The sequence below is a fragment of the Halichoerus grypus genome, chromosome 9 (assembly GCF_964656455.1).
Source record: "Halichoerus grypus chromosome 9, mHalGry1.hap1.1, whole genome shotgun sequence".
Taxonomy (NCBI): domain Eukaryota; kingdom Metazoa; phylum Chordata; class Mammalia; order Carnivora; family Phocidae; genus Halichoerus; species Halichoerus grypus.
Genome location: NC_135720.1, coordinates 80,246,786 through 80,268,167, shown reverse-complemented (window position 1 = coordinate 80,268,167; position 21,382 = coordinate 80,246,786). Strand labels below are relative to the sequence as shown.

At 36.0% G+C, this 21,382-nt stretch overlaps 1 protein-coding gene across 4 annotated transcripts in view; it reads right to left on the bottom strand.

Moving 5' to 3' along the window:
* FILIP1 (filamin A interacting protein 1) overlaps positions 1-21,372 on the bottom strand; it is a 274,497-nt gene extending 253,125 nt beyond the window's left edge. For all 4 annotated transcript variants that reach the window (XM_036094072.2, XM_036094073.2, XM_078055077.1 and 1 more), the window contains exon 1: positions 21,140-21,372. The gene's annotated coding sequence lies outside the window, so the exon portion shown is untranslated. The remainder of the gene's footprint in view (positions 1-21,139) is intronic.
* Between the last annotated feature and the right edge of the window lie 10 nt (positions 21,373-21,382).

Below are 21,382 nucleotides of genomic sequence, written 5' to 3'. Positions count from 1 at the left end.
ATTCATAGAGGTGGAATGTTAGTCAATAATAATAACAAATCCCATTCACCAGTTAGCAAATAGTGAGATTATTTCTTTGAAGAAATTTTATATGTTGGGGGAGGTAATGCTGATGTCTCCCAACCAAAGCATACTCTTCACACATTGAAAGTTGATCATCTACTGGTGTAATCAGCCATAAATACTTAAGAAAATAATCACATTAACATTGATCACATTAATCACATTAGTGAAAAAAATAAAATCAGTATTAGTAATAATAATCCAAACAGCCTTGTGTCTAAAGAATATTTGATGTTTGTTTATATATTGGTATGTGTATTCCGAATCGTCTTAGCACATGACACATTACAGCATAGACTCAACTGTATAAAGGATCTAACATCAAGCCATATAAATAGGTTTGTTTTTCAAAATACCAAAAGACCTTGTTTTACTACTACAAGCATACCTCTTTTTATTACCCTTCACTTTACTGCAGTTCACAGCTACTGCATTTTTTACAAATGGAAGGTTTGTGGCAACCCCGCATCAAGTAAGTCTGCTGGCAAGACCTCTACAACATTTGCTCACTTCGTGTCTCTGTGTCATGTTTCAGCAATTCTCACAGTATTTTAAACTTTGTCATTATTATTATATTTGTTATGGTGATCTGTGATCAGCGATCTTTGATGTTACTATTTTAATTGATGGGAATACACAACTGCAAATAAGACAGCAAACCTAATCGATAAATGTGTATAATCTGACTGCTCTACCAACTGGCTGTTCCCCCATCTCTCTCCCTCTCCTTGGGCCTCCTTATTCCCTGAGACACAACAATATTGAAATTAGGCCAATTAATAACCCTACAGTGGCCTCTAAGTGTTCAAGTGAAAGGAAGAATCTCACCTCTCTCACTTTAAATCAAAAGCTAGAAATGATTAAGCTTAGAGAGGAAGGCATGTCAAAAGCTAAGCCTCTTGTGCTAATTAGCCAAGTAGTAAATGCAAAGGAAAAGTTCTTGAAGGAAATTAAAAATGTTATTCCAGTGAACAAATGAAAGATAAGGAAGCAAAACAGCAATATGACTGCTTATTGACAATGCACCTGGTCACTCAAAAGCTTTGATGGAAAAGTACAGTGAGATTCATGTTGTTTTCATGCCTAACATAACATCCATTCTGCAGCCCATGGATCAAGGAGTCATTTCAACTCTTAAGTCTTAGTATTTAAGAAATACATTTTGTGGGACGCCTTGGTGGTTCAGTCGGTTAAGTGTCTGCCTTCGGCTCAAGTCACGATCCAGGGTCCTGGGATCAAGTCCCGCATCAGGCTCCTTGCTCAGGGGGAAGACTGCTTCTCCTTCTGCCTGTCACTCCCTGTGCTTGCTCTCCTTCTCTCTCTCTCTCTCTCTGACAAATAAATAAATAAAATCTTAAAAAATAAATAAAGCCTAAATCCAGCAGGAGAAGATAAATAATAAAGATTAGAGCAGAAATCAATGATATAGAAATGAAAACAAAACAAAACAAAAGTAGAACAGATCAACAAAACTAGAAGCTATTTCTTTGAAAGAATAAGATCAATAAACCCTTAGCCAGACTTATCAAAAAGAGAAGAGAAAGGACCCAAATAAATAAAATCATGAATGAAAGAGATCACAACCAACACCAAAAAAATACAATTATAAGAGAATATTATGAGCAATTATATGCCAACAAATCAGGCAATCTAGAAGAAATGGATGCATTCCTAGAGACATATAAGCTACCAAAACTGAAACAGGAAGAAGTAGAAAACCTGAATGGACCCAGAACCAGCAAAGAAATTGAAGCAGTAATCAAAAATCTCCCAACAAACAAGAATCCAGGGCCAGATGGCCTCCCAGCAGAATCCTACTAAACATTTAAAAAAGAATTAATACCTATTCTTCTGAAACTGTTTCAAAAAATAAAAATGGAAGGAAAACTTCCAACCTCATTCTATGAGGCCAGCATTACCTTGATCCCAAAACCAGACAAAGACTCCCACTAAAAAGGAGAATTACAAACCAATATCCCTGATGAACATGGATACAAAAATTCTCACCAAGATACTAGCTAATAGGATCCAACAGTACATTAAAAGGATGATTCACCATGATCAAGTAGGATATATTCCTGAGCTGCGAGGGTGGTTCAACATCCACAAATCAATCAATGTGATACACCACATTAATAAAAGAAAGAACAAGAACCATACGATTCTCTCAATAGATGCAAACAAAGCATTTGACAAAATACAGAATCTTCTCTTGATAAAAACACTCCACCATGTAGGGATAGAGGGAACATACCTCAATCTCATAAAAGCCATATATGAAAAACCCACAGCAAATATCCTCAACGGGGAAAAACTGAGAGCTTTTCCCCTAAGGTCAGGAGAATGACAGGGATATCTATTCTCACCACAGTTGTTCAACACGGTATTGAAAGTCCTAGCCTCAGCAATCAGACAACAAAAAGAAATAAAAGGCATCCAAATTGACAAAGAAGTTAAACTTTCACTCTTCATAGACAACGTGATACTCTATGTAGAAAACCCAAAAGACTCCACCCAAAAATTGCTAGAACTGATACAGGAATTCAGCAAAGTCCCAGGATATAAAATCAATCCACAGAAGTCAGTCGCATCTATACACTAACAATGAGGCAGAAGAAAGAGAAATCAAGGAATTGATCCCATTTAAAATTGCATCAAAAACCATAACATACCTAGCAATAAACCTAACCAAAGAGGTAAAGGAGCTGTACCCTGAAAATATAGAACACTTATGAAAGAAATTGGGGAAGACACAAAGAAATGGAAAAACATTCTATGCTTATGGATTGGAAGAACAAATATTGTTAAAATGTCTATGCTACCCAAAGCAATCTACATATTCAATGCAATCCTTATCAAAAACCATCAGCATATTCCACATAGGTGGAACAAACAATCCTAAATTTTGTATGGAACCAGAAAAGACCCTGAATAGCCAAAGGAATGTTGAAAAAGAAAACCAAAGCTGGAGGCATCACAATTTCAGACTTCAAGCTGTATTACAAAGCTGCAGTCATTAAGACAGTATGGTACTGGCACAAAAATAGACACATAAATCAGTGGAACAGAATAGAGAACCCAGAAATGGACCCTCAACTCTACGGTCAACTAATCTTCATCAGTGCAGGAAAGAATATCCAATGGAAAAAAAGACAGTCTCTTCAACAAATGGTGTTGGGAAAATTGGACAGCTACACGCAGAAGAATGAAACTGGACCACTTTCTTACACCATACACAATGATAAACTCAAAATGGATGAAAGACCTAAATATGAGACAGCAAGCCATCAAAATCCTAGAGGAGAACACAGAGGCAACCTCTTTGACCTTGGCTGCAGCAACTCCTTGCTAGACATGTATCCAAAGGCAAGAGAAACAAAAACAAAAATGAACTATGGGGAAGCCATCGAGATAAAAAGCTTTTTCACAGCAAAGGAAACAGTCAACAAAACTATAAGGCAACCTATGGAATGGGAGAAGTTATTTGCAAATGTCCTATCAGATAAAGGTCTAGTATTCAAAATCTATAAAGAACTTATCAAACTCAACACCCAAAAAACAAAAAATCCAGTCAAGAAATGGGCAGAAGACATGAACAGACATTTCTCCAAAGAAGGCATCCAAATGGCCAACAGACACATGAAAAAATGCTCCATATCACTCGGCATCAATAAAATACAAATCAAAACCAAAATGAAAGACCACCTCCTACCAGTCAGAATAGCTAAAATTAACAACTCATGGGGCACTTGGGTAGCTCAGTGGTTAAGTGTCTGCCTTCAGCTCAAGTCATGATCCCAGGGTTCTGGGATCAAGCCCCGCATTGGGCTCCCTGCTCAGCAGGGAGCCTACTTCTCCCTCTCCCACTCCCCCTGCTTGTGTTCCGTCTCTCACTGTGTCTCTCTCTGTCAAATAAATAAATAAAATATTTAAAAAAAACTCAGGAAACAACAGATGTTGGTGAGGATGGGGAGAAAGGGGAACCCTCTTACACTGTTGGTGGGAATGTAAATTGGTGTAGCCACTCTGGAAAACACTATGGAGGTTCCTCAAAAAGTTAAAAATAGAGCTACCCTATGACCCACGTTTGCACTACTAGGTATTTATCCAAAGGATACAAACATAGTGATTCAATGGGGCACATGCACTCCAATGTTTATAGCAGCCATGTCCACAATAGCCAAATCATGGAAAGAGTCCAGATGTCCATCGACAGATGAATGGATAAAGAAGATGTGGTATATATATACAATGGAATATTACTTAGCCATCAAAAAAATGAAATCTTGCCATTTGCAACGATGTGGATGGAACTAGAGGGTATTATGCTAAGTGAAATAAGTCAGTCAGAGAAAGACAAATGCTGTATGATATCACTCATATGTGGAATTTAAGAAACAAGACAGATGAACATAGGGGAAAGGAAAAAAAATAAAATAAGATGGAAATAGAGAGGGAGGCAAACCATAAGAGACACTGAACTGAGGGTTGCTAGAGGAGAGGTGGGTGGAGGGATGGGGTAATTCAGTGATGGACATTAAGGAGGGCACTTAATGTAATGAGCAATGGGTGTTGTATGCAATTGATGAATCACTAAATTCTACCCCTGAAACTAATAACACAGTATATGTTAACAACACTGAATTTAAAGTAAAGAATTTTTTTAAAAAAGAACCATTGTGATACATAGAAAGAGATCAAAATATCAACAATAACAGGATTTTAGATGAAGTTCCCTCATGGATGACTTTGAGGGGTTCAAAACTTCAGTGGAGGAAGTAACTGTAGATGTGGTGGAAACAGCAAGAGAGCTAGAATTAAAGATGTGACTGAACTGCTACAATCTCATGATCAAATTCAAATGGATGAGGAGTTGCTTCATAGAAATGAGCAAAGAAAGTGGATTCTTGAGATGGAATCTATTCCTGATGAAGATGCTATGAAGATTACTGAAATGACAACAAAGGATTTAGAATATTACATAAACTTAGCTGATAAAGTAGCTGCAGGTTTTGAGAAGATTGATTCTAATTCTGAAAGAACTTCTACTGTGTATAAAAAGATATCAAACAGCATTGCATGCTAAAGAGCAAGTGTCCATGAAAGGAAAAGTTAATCCATATGGCAAATTTACTGTGCTCTTATTTTAAGAAATTGCCACAGCCAACTCATCATTCAGCAGCCACCACCCTAATCAGTCAGCAGCCATCAACATCAAGGCAAGACCTTCCACAAGCAAACGATTACAAGTAGCTCACTGAGAGCTCAGATGATGGTTAGCATTTTTTAGCAATAAGGTATTTTTAATTAAGGTATGTATATATTTTTTAGACATAATGCTATTGCATATTTAACAGACTACACAGTATAGTGTAAACAGAACTTCTATATGTATTGTGAAACCAAAAATTTCATTTGACTTGCTTTATTGCAATGTTCACTTTACTGTGGTGGTCTGGAACTGAACCCACACTATCTCCAAGTTATGCCTATATGTCATCTCTAATACTCTGGCATGGATATAGGAAAGTTTCCTAAGGGATTCCAGCATTTTTGTGTATTTAAAGCTCATGGGTTGCACACATTAAGTAAGAAGTATGGCTGATTTTTTTTTTAAACAAAGACTGAATTATAATAAATACAGCATAAACGTATAAATACAAATATACATACAAGAAGTCAGGCGGGCAGGCTAGTTAGTACTTGAAGTCAGAATAATATTTTATCATGTTTTAGGATTCCTCTGAGTTTGCTTCATGGACATACCACATATTTAAAATAACTTTGTGATTAGGAGTTTAATTTTAGTGATTGAAGGTTAAAATTACATAAAAAAGTTTAGGAATATCTGAAAAATATAAGACTACCTACTGAGTTGTCTTGGTCATGCTGAGTAGCAGAGGAAACATGATCTAAGTAGCTGCATATTAGATACTACAATCTCATCTTTATTAAGAGCAAGATTACTTAAAAAATAAAGTGGATATTTAGATTCTACTGGTATCTTAATGCTAGAATCTTTGGTTCATCGATATAGACGAAAAACTACTCATTAAATATCTTCTATGTTCAAGATACTATACTGTAACGCATAAAGAGATCTTTAAAAATATTTCATGTCCGGGGTGCCTGGGTGGCTCAGTCATTAAGTGTCTGCCTTCGGCTCAGGTCATGATCCCAGGGTCCTGGGTTCGAGCCCCGCGTTGGGCTCCCTGCTCAGTGGGAAGCCTGCTTCTCCCTCTCCCACTCCCCTTGCTTGTGTTCCCTCTCTCGCTGTGTCTCTCTCTGTCAAATAAATAAAATCTTAAAAAAAAAAAATTTCATGTCCTTGAGCAATGTACTATTTGATTCCAAATTGCAGCAATTTGATGTCAGTTGAGCATATCTTCTTTGTTTTTTTTATACTTTCAGAAGAAAAGCTGGATTTCTAAATAAAATGTCTTCATTTTAGCATCCACTGTGTCAATAGTTGAGATTGTGATGATCAAAAAATATTAAAGATAAGTATTCTTGGAATGATTACTCTAAATATGGTAAAACTGACATATGAGAGTTTTTTAATTAAAATAGAGGTACATTAAAATTGTTTTAAAAATATAGACACAAATCTTTGGAATATAACAAAAGAAGTACTAAGAGGGAAACTTATAGCAATACAGGCCTACCTCAAAAAAAAACAAGAAAAATCTCAATCTAAATTTACACCTAAAGGAACTAGAAAAAGAAGAATAAACAAAGCCCAAAGTTGGTAGAAGAAAAGAAATAATAAAGACCAGAGCAAAAATAAATCAAACACAGAGTAAAAAACAATGGAAAAATCAATGAGGAGCACCTGGCTGGCTCAGTCGGTAGAGCATGTGCCTCTTAATGTCAGGGTTGTGAGTTCAAGCCCCAAGTTGGGCATGGAGCCAGTTAAAAAGGTAAAATAAAATAAAGAACAATGAAATCAAGAGCTGGTTCTTTGAAAAGATAAACAAAATTGATAAAACTTTAGTCAGAGTCATCAGGAAGAGGGAACAAACAAATAAAAGCAGAAGTGAAAGAAGAGAAGTAATGACACCACAGAAATACAAAGGATTATAAGAGACTACCATGAAAAAGTATACGCTAACAAATTGACAACTTAGAAGAAATTCATAAATTCCTAGAAATATACAATCTTCTGAGACTGAATCAGGAAAAAATAAAAACTCTGAACAGGTCAATTACTAGTAATGAAATTGAATCAGTAACCAAAAAACTCCCAGCAAACAAAAGTCTAAGACCAGATGTATTCACAGATGGATTCTACCAAATGTTTAAAGAAAAGTTAATGCCTATTCTCCTCAAACTATGCCCCCCCAAAAAAAAATCAGAAGAAGAAGAAAAGTTTCTAAATACAATCTACGTGGGGCACCTGAGTGGCTCAGTAGGTTACTCATCTGCCTTTGGTCAGGTTAAGATCTCGGGGTCCTGGGATGGAGCCCCACATGGGGTTCCCCGCTCAGTAGGGAGTCTGCTTCTCCCTCTGCTCCACATTCCCCCAGCTCATGCTCACTCACGCTCTCTCTCTCTCATAAAAAATAAATAAATGAAATTTTTAAAAATACATACATACATACAATCTATGAGGCCAGCATTACCCTGATACCAAAACCAGAAAAAACACTACAAAAAAAGAAAACTATAGGTCAATATCCCTGATGAACATAGATGCAAAAATCTCCAACAAAATATTAACAAACCTCATTCAACAATACATTCATTAAAAGGATCATTCAGGGGTGCCTGAGTGGCTCAGTCAGTTAAGTGTCTGATCTTGGTTTCAGCTCAGGTCATGATCTCAGGGTTGTGAGATGTAGCCCTGCTTGGGACTCTGTACTCAGCCAGGCGTCTGCTTAAGATTCTTTCCCTCTCCCTCTGCCCCTCCCCCCCCATTCATGCGCAAGCTCTCTTTCTTTCTCTCTCTCAAATAAATAAATCTTCTTTTTTAAAAAAAAGGATCATTCAAAAAAAAAAGGATCATTCATCACAATTCAGTGAGATTTTGTGCAAGAACAGTTCAATATTCACAAATCAATCTGATATATCACATCAACAAAATGAAGGATAAAAATATATGATTATCTCAATAGATGCAGAATAAGCATTTGATAAAATTCAACATCAAGAAAGTGAATGTAGAGGGTAAAAAATTTCAACATAATAAAGGGCATATATGACAAACCCATAGCTAACATCATAATCAATGGTGAAAAACTGAGAGCTTTTCATCTAAGATCAGGAACAAGACAAGAATGTCCACTCTCACCACTAATATTCAACATAGTACTGGAAGTCCTAGCCACAGAAATCAGACAACACAAAGAAATGAAATGCATCCAAATTGGTAAGGAAGAAGTTAAACTGTCACTATTTGCAGATAATATGATACTATATATAGAAAACCCTAAAACTCCACCAAAAAAAAAAAAAACTAATAAATGAATTCAGTCAAGTTACAAGGTACAAAATTAATATACAGAAATTGATTGTGTTTCTATACACTAATAATGAAGTAGCAGAAAGAAATTAAGAAAACAATTCCAGTTACAATGGCACAAAAAGAATAAAACAGAGGAATAAAATTAATCAAGGAGATGAAAGACCTTTACTCTGAAAACTATAAAACACTGATGAAATAAACTAAACACTATGCAATGTATACTGTATAATGTACATAAATGTTGAATCACTATGTTGTACACCTGAAATTCATATAATATTCCATGTCAACTACACTTAAACTTAAAAAAAATCCCTTTTTCCAATATGCACAAAAATAAATAAGTAAATAGATGTACTACATACATGATAATAATGTTACTGGGCTATTGTCTTAGGTGTTTGGTTTTTTGGGTTTTGTTTTTAGTTTCTTGTTTTGCCTTAGGTGTTTTTTAATTTCAGTTTTCAGTCTGTAGTAATAGATTTGGGGACGATTTTTTTTTTAAGATTTTATTTATTTATTTAACAAAGAGAGAGAGAGCACAAGCAAGGGGAGTGGCAGGCAGAGGGAGAGGGAGAAGCAGTCTCCCCCCTGAGCAGGGAGCCCGATGTAGTGCTCGATCCCAGGACCCTGGGATCCTGACCTGAGCTGAGGGCAGACGCTTAACCAGCTGAGCCACCTAGGCGCTCCTGTAGTGATAGAATTGTACTAATTCGTGCACATTGCCTTTTCTTCTTGTAATTAACAAGCACAACTGTTATCTATTTTCACATTCAAAATTACAACTGTGCCTCTATTTTTTTACAACACTATTAAAATACCATTGACTATATTCCCTATGCTGTACCTTTTATCTCCATAAGTTATTCATTCCATAACTGGAAGCCTGTATCTCCCACTCTACTTCACCATTTTGCCAAGTGGTGGAATTAATTCCTCCACTTGCCTCCCCTCTGACAACCAACAGTTTGTTCTCTGTATTTATGGATTTGTTTCTGCTTTTGTTTTTTGTTTGTATTACTTTTTAGATTCCACATATAAGTGAAATCATATGGTATTTGTTTTTCTCTGTCTGACTTATTTCACCTAGCATTATGAACTCTAGGTCTATTCATGTTATTGCAAATGGCAAGATCTCATTCTTTTCTATGGCTGACTAATATTTTATTGTAAATGCATATACAAGAAGGTGTGATATATATACATTCTTCTATCAACGGACACTTAGGTTGCTTCCATATCTTGGCTATTATAAATAGTGTTGCAATGAACATAGGGGTGCAGATATCTTTTCAAGTTAGCATTTTCATATTCTTTGGGTAAATACCCAGAATGGAATTGCTGGGTCATATAGTATTTCTATTATTGATTTTTTTGAGGAACTTCCATACTGTTTTCCACAATGGCCATGCCATTTTACATTCCCACCAACCGTGCACAAGTGTTCCCTTTTCTCCACATCCTTGACAACACTTGTTATTTCTTGTCTTTTTGATGATAGCCTTTCTAACAAGGTCAAGGTGATATCTCATTGTGGTTATTTGCATTTTCCTATTGATTAGTGATGTTGCACATATTTTCATGTGTCTGTTAGCCATCTGTATGTCTTTTTTGGAGAAATGTCTATTCAGCTCCTCTGCCCATTTTTTCATTGGATTCTTTGGGTTGTTTTATTGAGCTGTGTGAGTTCTTTATATGTTCTGGATATTGACCCTTTATCAGTTATATCTTTTTCAAATATCTTTTCCTATTCAACAGGTTGCCTTTTTGTTTTGTTGATGGTTTCCTTCACTGTGCAAAAGCTTTTTAGTTTGATGTAGTCCCATCTTCTAATTTTTGCTTTTGTTGCCCTTGTCTAAGGAGGCAGATCCAATATATATATTAAAAGCCAATGTCCAAGTGCTTATTGCCTATGTTTTCTTCTAGATTTTTAATGGTTTCTGGTCTTACATTTAAGTCTCTAATCTATTTTGAGTTTATTTTTGTATATAGTATAAGAAAGTGATCCAGTTTCATTCTTTTGCATGTAGCTGTCCAGTTTTTTCAGCACCTTTATTGAAGAGACTGTCTTATCACCATTATATATTCTTGCCTCCTTTGTTGTAGATTAAATGACCATATATGTGTGGGCTCATTTCTGGACCCTCTATTCTGTTCCATCAATCTATGTGTCTATTTTTGTGCCAGTACCATACTGTTTTGATTATTACCACTTCATAGTAGATCTTGAAATCTGGAATTGTGATACCTCCAGCTTTGTTTTTCTTCTCAAGATTGTTTTGGCTATTTGGGGTCTTTTGTAGTTCCATACCATATTTTAGGATTATTTGCTCTAGTTCAGTGAAAAATGTGGATATTTTGAGATGGATTATATTAAATCTATAGATTGCTTTGGTAGAATGAACATTTTAAAACATTAATTCTTCCAGTCCATGAGTAAGTTATATCTTTCCACTCATTTGTGTCATCTTCAATTTCTTTTACCAATGTCTTACAGTTTTCAGAGTACAGGTCTTTCACCTTTTTGATTATTTTTCAGTGTTTTATTCTTTTTGGTGCAGTTGCAAATGGGATTGTTTTCTCAATTTCTATTTGATAGTTTATTATTAGTATATAGAAATGCAACCAATTTCTGTATATTAATTTTGTATCCTGCAACTTTATTGAATTCACTTATTACTTCTTAGAAGTTTTTTTGGTGGAGTCTTTAGGGTTTTCTGTATAATATCATATTATCTGCAAATAGTGGCAGTTTAACTTCTTCCTTACCAATTTGGATGCATTTCATTTCTTTGTGTTGTCTGACTTCTGTGGCTAGGACTTCCAGTACTATGTTGAATATTAGTGGTGAGAGTGGACATTCTTGTCTTGTTCCTGATCTTAGGTGAAAAGCTCTCAGTTTTTACCAGTGAGTATGATGTTAGCTACTAGTTTGTTATACATAGCCTTTATTATGTTGAGGCATGTTCCCTTTATATCCACTTTGTTGAGAGTTTTACCATAAATGGATATTGAATTTTATCAAGTGCTTTTTCTGCATCTATTGTGGTGATCAGATGATTTTTATCCTTCTATTTGTTAATGTGGTGTATCGCCTTGATTGATTTGCAGATATTGAGCCATCCTTGGTTTCCTGAAATAAGTCCTACTTGATCATGGTATATGAAGTACATCAATTTAGAAAGAGGTGAGAACTACAGAAGTGTTCCTGGAACTTTTCAGGTGACGATAAACCAATTCAAAATTACTTAAAAAAAAAAAAAGATAACATCTATATACAAGATACAAAAATCAAAACAGTAAAAAACAATGAAAAGTAAATCTCCCTTCCATCTTAGTTTTCTTATCAGAAGAAAAGGACTGCTACCAGTTTCTTAGGGCTAAAACAATCTTCTTTTATATGACTTTTATATGACTTATCTTCTTCAAAACTGTTTATTCCTTCTGTACTTTCATTTCAGTTTTCTCCTACCTTAATCCATATACTTATTCTGCATGGTATGGTCATAAAGAGGACTACAGTCCTTCACAGTCTTACCAAGTAGCCAATTGAACTGTGGGCCAAGATTCTTTTTCTCCCATTACACTGTTATTGCAGAAGATTTTACATTATCACAACAATTAAAAAAAACATTCTTAGGAATACGAGTCCACTTATTCCTAGTTCATAAATGATATTCCAGGCAGCTTCTAAATCCAGACACCAAAGGCAGCCTAACCCAAACATATGACTTAAAACAAATAGATCAGAGATACCTGGGTGGCTCAGTCAGTTAAATGTCTGCCTTCAGCCCAGGTCATGATCCCAGGGTCCTCAGTCCCAGGGACTGAGTCCCACATGGGGCTCCTTGTTCAGTGGGGAGCCTGCTTCTCCCTCTGCCTGCCACTCCCCCTGCTTGTGCTCTCTCTCTCTCTGACAAATAAATAAATAAAATCTTTTTTTTTTTTTAAGATTTTATTTATTTATTTGACAGAGAGAGACACAGTGAGAAAGGGAACACAAGCAGGGGGAGTGGGAGAGGGAGAAGCAGGCTTCCTGCAGAGCAGGGAGCTGGATGCGGGGCTCGATCCCAGGACCCTGGGATCATGACCTGAGCCAAAGGCAGACACTAAACGACTGAGCCACCCAGGCGCCCCATAAATAAAATCTTAAAAAACAACAACAACAATAAATAGATCAACTATTTAAAATTGTTTTCGAGTAGGCCTATTTAGTCATCACAGTAGGTAATAAGGAAATAGCATCAACTTCCTGGTCCCCTATTCCTTCATGCCTGGCCTCAGGGTAGACTGCTCTCCCATTCCAAATAGTCTCCCTTTTTGGTTAGATATGACTGGCTACTGACATGGTGTTAATGGCTCCCTAGGACTATGGCTTGTCCATAAGTCATCCACAAAACCCTCTCTGGGGAAGGGGCTAGAGAAGCAAGCTAGGGTCTCAGCACTAGTTTATATAATGCTCCCTAGCCTGTTCCTGTCTATCAGAAACGGGACTTGTCCTGCACTGCCAAGTTTGTTACATAAGAGGCAAGGGATTTTGCATAGTGAAAACCCATTCATACAACCACATACCTAAATACTTTATCTTGCTTAGGATTATAAAGTTCAGTAATATGTAAGAAAAAAAATACTTTCATGGGCATGAGATGCTGAAAAATACAGAATGTTCTCTAATTCACTATAAAATACATTCCAATCCAAAACATTACTAAATTATGACTTTTTCCCCAAGAGGAAATAATCATAAATGTTCTTTAAGTAATTCCTCATTAAAGGCCTGACATCTCCTTCCATCTCCTCAAATGAAACAATTTCATAAGAACCTAAAACTCCATTTGTCACATTATGGGTAATTGTTGGTATCTATTCTTAATAATATTATACTGTTTGCTTTTCTAATACATTGAAACCAAGGTTGTAGTACATGCCTGTATTATAGGTTTAATGTAGTCACCATGTAAATTCTATACCTTTAATAAACCAAGCTTTGCAATATTATGTTTTCATAATATTAAGACAAATCTAAATTTTCCATATTTTTTAGGTAAAGATATTAAATGACATAATTCAAGATAGCTATTGACTTTTAGGTAAAGCCATATGAAAGTATCAACATCTGAGCATTTTCAACTTACAAAACCAGAAACTTCATTTGATTCCACCTAATTCCATGGTGGTTTCAAGAATAATGTGCACAAACCAAATATTAATCATCATAACAGAAATAGTAAAGGAATCAACAGCCACTACCTAGAATTGTCAACTGCCACTACCTAGAATTGTCATAATTGATACATAAAATAGTTTTCCCACTTCTAAGATTATAGAACTTGTATGGTTTTCATACCTAAAATTTTAAACCCTTAAGGATGGACAAGGCCTGGGTGCCTGGGTGGCTCAGTTGGTTAGGCGACTGCCTTCGGCTCAGGTCATGATCCTGGAGTCCCGGGATCGAGTCCCACATCGGGCTCCCTGCTTGGCGGGGAGTCTGCTTCTCCCTCTGACCCTTCCCCCTCTCATGTGCTCTCTCTCTCTCTCTCTCTCATTCTCGCTCTCTCAAATAAATAAATAAAATCTTTAAAAAAAAAAAGGATGGACAAGGCCTGACAGATAAGGATAAATATACAAAAATAAATATACAAAAAAAATATGGTCATATACAATGACCATATTTTTGTTTCAAGAAAAGACGTATTTTTAAAAAAGAAAATGGTAAGATAACACTGTTAAACTTCGGAGGCTCAAGAAAGATGTCTAAAATTAAATTTATTCAAAAATATTGAAAAACACTAAGAAGAAAGTAAGTTACCTATAATCCAAAAACTATTTAAAATTCTATAACAAAGAAGACAAAGTCCTCCATATAAACCTTCTAACCCCTTTCCTTTGAAATAGCCTATGCTACACAGATTAGCTATATATACTTATAAATATATTTTTATAAAAATGAAATTGGACTGCAATTTGCTTTTTCTTTTTTAATTAACCATGGCTGCTTTCCTGATGAGTACAAACAGATCTATTTCACTGCTTTAAATAGCTGTAAAGCATTTCATTAAATAAACACTCTATGATGTTATTTCATCATTTCTTCATCCTTATATTTTTCAGTTCTTATTATGTCTGTGTGATTGGAAAATCACTGTGTCCCCTTTACACTAGGGTGGTGGGCAAAGGTTTGGTAAACTTTGAGGTCATCAAAGCATCTTTTTGAAAAATACAACTTAGAAAATAGCCTACATTTGTTTTAGACCATGTTCTTGAGGAATAAAAGAATTAGAGAAAGAAAAGCAGTAAGAAACATACATCCACACATTCATAAACAGATGTGTAGATGGAGAAAGAGAAAGTGATTATCTCATATGTTTATAGTGAGACAATATTAAGAAAATGAGTGAGGAATCTAGTTATAAAATGAGATTTTTAATCTCATAAGGCGAAGGTGTTTAAAGTCCAAAACTGAGTGCAAGCTAACTCTTAACTTTTTCTGTGCTTTGAGGATTTAAGTTTGTTGACTTGTTCAAGAGATAAAGCAGTTTAAATTGCAAAGTGAAATTAATGAAAAATGAAAAATCCCAATCAGCTTTAGTTGGAAGTCAGCATTACAGCACAGCACTTTCAGAAAATTATGTGGCGAGCTATTACTATATTCCTTTTGCTGTTATTAACTGGAGACAAGAACTGAGGGATAAAGAGCCAGAAAGAGGGCCACCAGCAGACTTCAAAAAACAGGGCAAATACAACAGTGAAGATCTAGATAAATAGAGTTCTTTACCATTTTTATGCATTATTTCATGTTTAAAATTTTGCTTCTAGGCCAATGATTATATTCTACCATTGGGATCACTACCATATGATAATGAAAATAGGGGAGCATGAACTTTGGAGTCTAGATGGATGTGGGCTCAAATCCCAGCTCTATACTTTTCTAGCTGAGTCATCTTGGAAAACTTATTTAAAATTTTGGGTCTCAGTTTCCACTTCTAAAACAAAAATAACATAGATGTTGTTGTTAGTACATGTCAATAAATGTTGGTTAGGATATGTAGTTAATATACCTAGCAAATCATATTGAGAGCACTGCCTTTGCATAAACGAAACACTTAGATACATCACTCCAAACATTGGTTCTCAAAATGTGGTTGTCAGAACAGCACATTCCCATCACCTCTGAGCTTATTAGAAATGCAAAATCATGGACCCCACTCAGACATACTGAATTAGATGGTCTGAGATGGAGCCCAGGAAACTGTTTTACAACCTCTCCAGTTGAATCTTGTGCATGTTAAAGTTTGAGAACCACTGCCTCAGAATTCAGCTTGACGTGATTTTCATGTGGTAATTTCTGTTAATGAACATTAAAGGATCCAGCAGTCATCTACATGGCTGACTTACCCATTAGCCACAGGAAGCACAGTGCCTGTGGCCTATGATACTTTTAAAGGCTTATAAAAATTTTTTTAACGTTATTTCTTTTTAAAATCAAAAGAAAGGGGCACCTGGGTGGCTCAGTCGTTAAGTGTCTGCCTTCGGCTCAGGTCATGATCTAAGGGTCCTGGGATGGAGCCCCACATCGGGCTCCCTGCTCAGAGGGAAGCCTACTTCTCCCTCTCCCACTCCCCCTGCTTGTGTTCCCTCTCTTGCTGTGTCTATCGAATAAATAAAATCTTTAAAAAAAAATAAAATCAGAAGAAAAAAATAACAATGATAATTAATATATAATAATGAATCCAGCCTGGATTGTCTCTTTAGACCAAAGCAGTTAAAAAAAACAAAACTTTTTAAATTTTTATCAAAAATATAGTTTCATATATAGCACTATAAATCTGACTTTAAAAATCTTTAACTTATTTCTTGGGACAGCGGGTGGCTCAGTCAGTAAAACGTCTGCCTTCAGCTCAGGTCAGGATCCCAGGGTCCTGGGATCGAGTGCCGCATCAGGCTCCTTGCTCAGCGGGGAGCCCACTTCTCCCTCTGCCTGCTGTTCCCCCAGCTTGTGTATGCTCTCTCTCTCCCTCCCTCTCTCTGACAAATAAATAAAACCTTAAAAAAAAAATCTTTAATGTATTTCTTGTGGAAGAAGGGACCCAAGAAAGCAAAAGTGCCTAGGATCCAGGAAAGTAATAATTCAACCTGTCACCTGAAAACTTCACTGTTCATTTATTAATGTTGATACTGAAGATACCCCCTAGGAACTATTACAAGAAATCTTTGTTATTCTGAGAATATATTCACTGACAATTTTAAAAATATTAGTTTGAGCTTCACTTAATCAAAAGTTTAAAAATTTAAACTTTAAAATTTTAGCTAATAAACTAACTGTTGAAGTTCTAGGAAAAAATCTGCCACATGGAATAGGGACAGAAAGCATGGACTAAAAGAAGAACTGGAAACAATAAAGGAGCTTCATATGAAGCATGGTAGGATTAAACAAGAGCAAAAATAAGATAAGTTGAAAGTGAAGTAGAATATTATAATGTAGAAATTACGTTAAAACAGAAACTTAAAACATACTTATAACAGAAATGTATATACATTATTCTCATATGACTCACTGTTCATTTTATCTGACACAAATACACTTAGCTCTTCAAAAACCATCAACCAGACAGAATTTGCAGAGCCTGCTATTGTCTTCTGAAATTTGTATTTAGTCATGGACTATGTACTGTGCTTTTTAGTGCTTAAAAGAACAAGATTGAGTATTGTGTTTTCAAAGAAATATATGTATTTAAACTGGGCTACTGTTTTATTAATAACTATTAAGCTCTACCAGCATAAAATATGAATCAATTTATTCAAGTACGGTTGACCCTTGAACAAGGCAGGGAGGGGCTAGGGGCACCCATGCCCCCATGCAATGGAAAATCTGCATATAACTTTTGATTCCCCAAAAACTTAACTCCTAACAGCCTACTGTTGCCTGAAGCCTTGCTGATAACATAGTAAATTAACACATATTTTGTATGTTATATGTATTATATACTGTATTCTTACAATAAAATAAGTTAGACAAAAGGAAATGTAATTTAAAAATCATAAAAAATCATATGAAAGAGAAAATACATTTATAATACTGTAACTGTATTGAAAAAATTCCACATTATTATAAGTGGATCCATGCAATTCAAACCCAAGTTGGTCAAGGGTCAACCATAGTTTTATATGCAACATTTTAAATCTGACTAAAATAGAGGAAACTGCCAGCCCTGATACAAAAGAAGAATTTGTAGCCATATACAGAGAGAAAGCTTTGTTATTATGTATCCATTACAAGTCCTTCTTCTGTCAGTTCCTGGCCTCCTTAAAAGTTGTTTCAGTATTGTAATCTTCAAAGCCAGGCCCTAGGTTCACATTTGGATTGCTGATCCTTTTTAGGGTATCTATCATAGATTTCTACCACAATGTTATTTAGGGCAAAGACGTTTTCTGGACTTCTGAGAAGATTGAATTAGATGGTTTCTAAGGAATCCAGGTTCTAGAATTCTATGATTCTGAATTTTCCTTAGCAAAGATTATTTTAAATATGTTGTTTTCATTTGCTCATTCATTCAGGAGGTATGTATTAACCTATTGGTGCAAGACTCTATTTAGACAAAAAGTGCATTGAGGATGGAGGATAAAACATGTTCAAAGGCTCTAAAGTAGAAAAGAAGATGAAGCATTTGTGCAACCGAAAGAAATACAAAATGGTTGGAGCTTAACTGAGAGGGTGAAAATGCTATTAAGATGAGGCTCATGAAGTAGTTAGGGAGGGCCCAGTAGATCAAGTAAGGATTTAGGATTTTATCCTAAGAGCAACAGGAAACCTTTGTTTGAATGGTTTAAACAGGAAGGTGCTTTGATGTGATTTTTTTTTTTTTAAGGATCATTGTAGCTTTTGTGTGAGAAATGGATTAGAGGATGGGTACAGAACATGGAACGGCCTGTTTGAAGCTGTTATTACAGTAGTATGGCTGAGAGGTGATTGTGGCTAAGACTAGGGTGGGCTCATTGGAATTGGAAAAAATGTGAATAGATTCAAGACCTATTCAAGGACGTAGATTTAATTTAAAAAGCAAGTCAAGAGTGATTCCTAGGTTTCTAGTTTGTGAAACTGGTGGATGGCAACACTTTGTACTGAGCAAGAACCCCAGCAGAGGAATAGCTTTGGGGAGGGTCTCATGCTCTTTTATCCTTCCAAAGGATCCTGCAGTTGTCTTAATTCTGTTTTCCTCTGAATTCTGTTTGCACAGGATGATTGTGTAGACTTGCTGATGTTGGTCCTTTGGTCATCGCCATTGACCATTGTGATTGGAGATGGGCTGTTTGCATTACTGAGTTTGGAAGAGTAGGTCCAGGGTTTAAACTTGGTAGTGGGTGACCAGACTAAGTGAGTAAAAAGACATTGGAGAAGGTAGGGCATTAGAATTAGAATTGTAGGTGGCAGGACCCTGCTTTTTGTTTTTCCTTTTTTCTAAATTTTCTTTAATGGAATAATTAGAAAAAATAAAGTACCTCATTATATCCATTGTAATTACCCATGCATTCAAGCTTAAAACAGTCTAACTTTTCTCCATTTTATCTTTTTATCTTTTATGCCAGAATTAAATTGTTTTTTAATATGACAACTAACAAGTTAGCTTACATCTCAATAAAATTTGCTAAATTTAAGCAATAAAGACATACTAGACTTTTAATAAAAATTGACTATGTAACTCAGAGAATTGGTTTTGTAATTAGTCGTGTTTCTAATATTCTAAAGCATTCTCAGTAACATCCCTGGGTGTCATTCAAAATGTATGTATAAAGAAGGGCTACTAATTGAGTGTTTGTAAGTATACTAAATATATATTTATATGTATACTAAATATATCTACATTTCAGGGACATGTCCTCAATCTGAAGTTTTCTAGGCCTGAATACCTAAATAAAGAGATACATGATATCTATCAATTCTTAATTGATAAGGTTCATATATATGGAAGAGGTGATTCCTGAAAATATCTTTAATCTTATACTTGAATATGGACACTGATCATTTCACATGTAATTGCAGACTCATAGACTAAATTAAACTGAACGGAAAGGAATGTAGAGATTGTTTAATCTAGTGGTTTTCATAATGTGGTCCCCTAATCAGCAGCATCTTGCATCACATGGGAACTTATTAAAAATGCAAATTTTCAGACACACTCCAGACCCACTGAATCAGAAACTCTAGGGGTGGGGTAGAGCAATCTGTTTTAACAAGCCTTTCCAAGTGATTTTGATGCCACACTTTTAAAGTTGGAATTATGTGTTCCCATAGAAATTAGCTGAAATTCACACACACAAAAAATACAACAATGGACTTTGTCTTAAAGATCCTAAATCAGATTGGTTAAAAGACATCTTTTATAAAACTCCACCTTGTTTCCCATTCCATATGTATATTAGTTTTTTATGGCTGCTGTAATAAAGTAGCACTAACTTAGCAACTTAATAATAATGTATTATCTTACAGTTCTACAAGGTCAGAGGTCCAACATGTTGTCTCCATAAGCTAAAATCAAGGTGCTCACTTTGCTTTCTGGAAGCTCTAAGGGAGAATCAGTTTCCTTGCCTTTTCTGGAAGCTGGCTTCCAGAGGCCACCCACAGTTCTTGACTTCTGGCACCTTCTCCCATTTTCAAAGCCACTATGCATGTATTTTTAAATCAGAGGTTATCTTTTAAACTGCATTTTGCAGTCTGTACAAATGAGTCCAGTCACCCACATCTGCCTATGATCTACACGCCTCAGTATTATACTGTCACTGGCACAGACTCTATGTCATAGAGCATCACAACTAGATCATTCAATATACTCCAACAACAAAAATAAGAGTATAATAAATTATATTCATTATATTTCTTTTACTTACTCAGGAAAGATTACTCATTTTAGGATACGATTTTAAAGAAGTTTTAAAGGAAAAGGTTTTCTGCTTATGCCTTGGCTAACAGGACAATTAAACTAATTAGAACAGTTCATTCCTCAAGATTGCACAGAATCAGTTTTTCTGCATCGTCTTAACAGCTGTTGAATTTTCACTGACACATAGTAGAGATTTTCGTTTTTTAAAGAGGGATAGTGAGGGATTTAAGAAAAATGTTCGCTTAGAGGACTACACACTTAAAGGAATTGACTTTTGGTGGTGGAACTATGCATAACTTCTTTCCTTTTCTGTATTCCGGCTTTTCATTAAAGAATGTCATATTTTTTATAATTTAAAAAAGCCAAAGGAAAGGGAAAAGCAAACGTGATATAATAACCTGCCATTCATTATAAGGCCTGATTTGTAAGGCAGGGAATGGTTTTTGAAGTCTTAGGCACATATGACTGCATTTTTTTTTTTTACATTGTCATCCAAAATGTACTGTAGAATCTTCCTTGATAAATTATTTTGAAAACTTTTTAAAAAATGAATGAGGACCACAAATCATTTTCTAAACATGTGATTACACTACTTCACTGTAGCTTCCCTCGTCAGTTGGCTATGGTGTAAGTTCTAAGGCCTGGTCAAAGAGAGGAACTTTTAACATTTTTTAGGCAATTGTGGTGCCGCAGAAACCAAACTCATCACCGGCCTGGCTTAGAAGCGCTCACACACCAAGTCTGCCATGGGGCCCTCGGCGGTCGAGATTTTGGGCGAAACGTGTCCAGGCCGAGTCCGCGCGGCGCAGGGCCAGCCCTACCGAGAGCCACGGCGGCGGGAGCCCCAAGTCGGTGTCCGGTGCGGCGCTGCAGACAGCTCTGCCCGCGAGCGGAGCCCGGGCTCCTGAGGGGGAGCGGCGCTGGGGGCGGCGGCGTCGGGGTGGGGGCGGGAGCCGGGCGGCAGCTCCAGCGCCCGTGG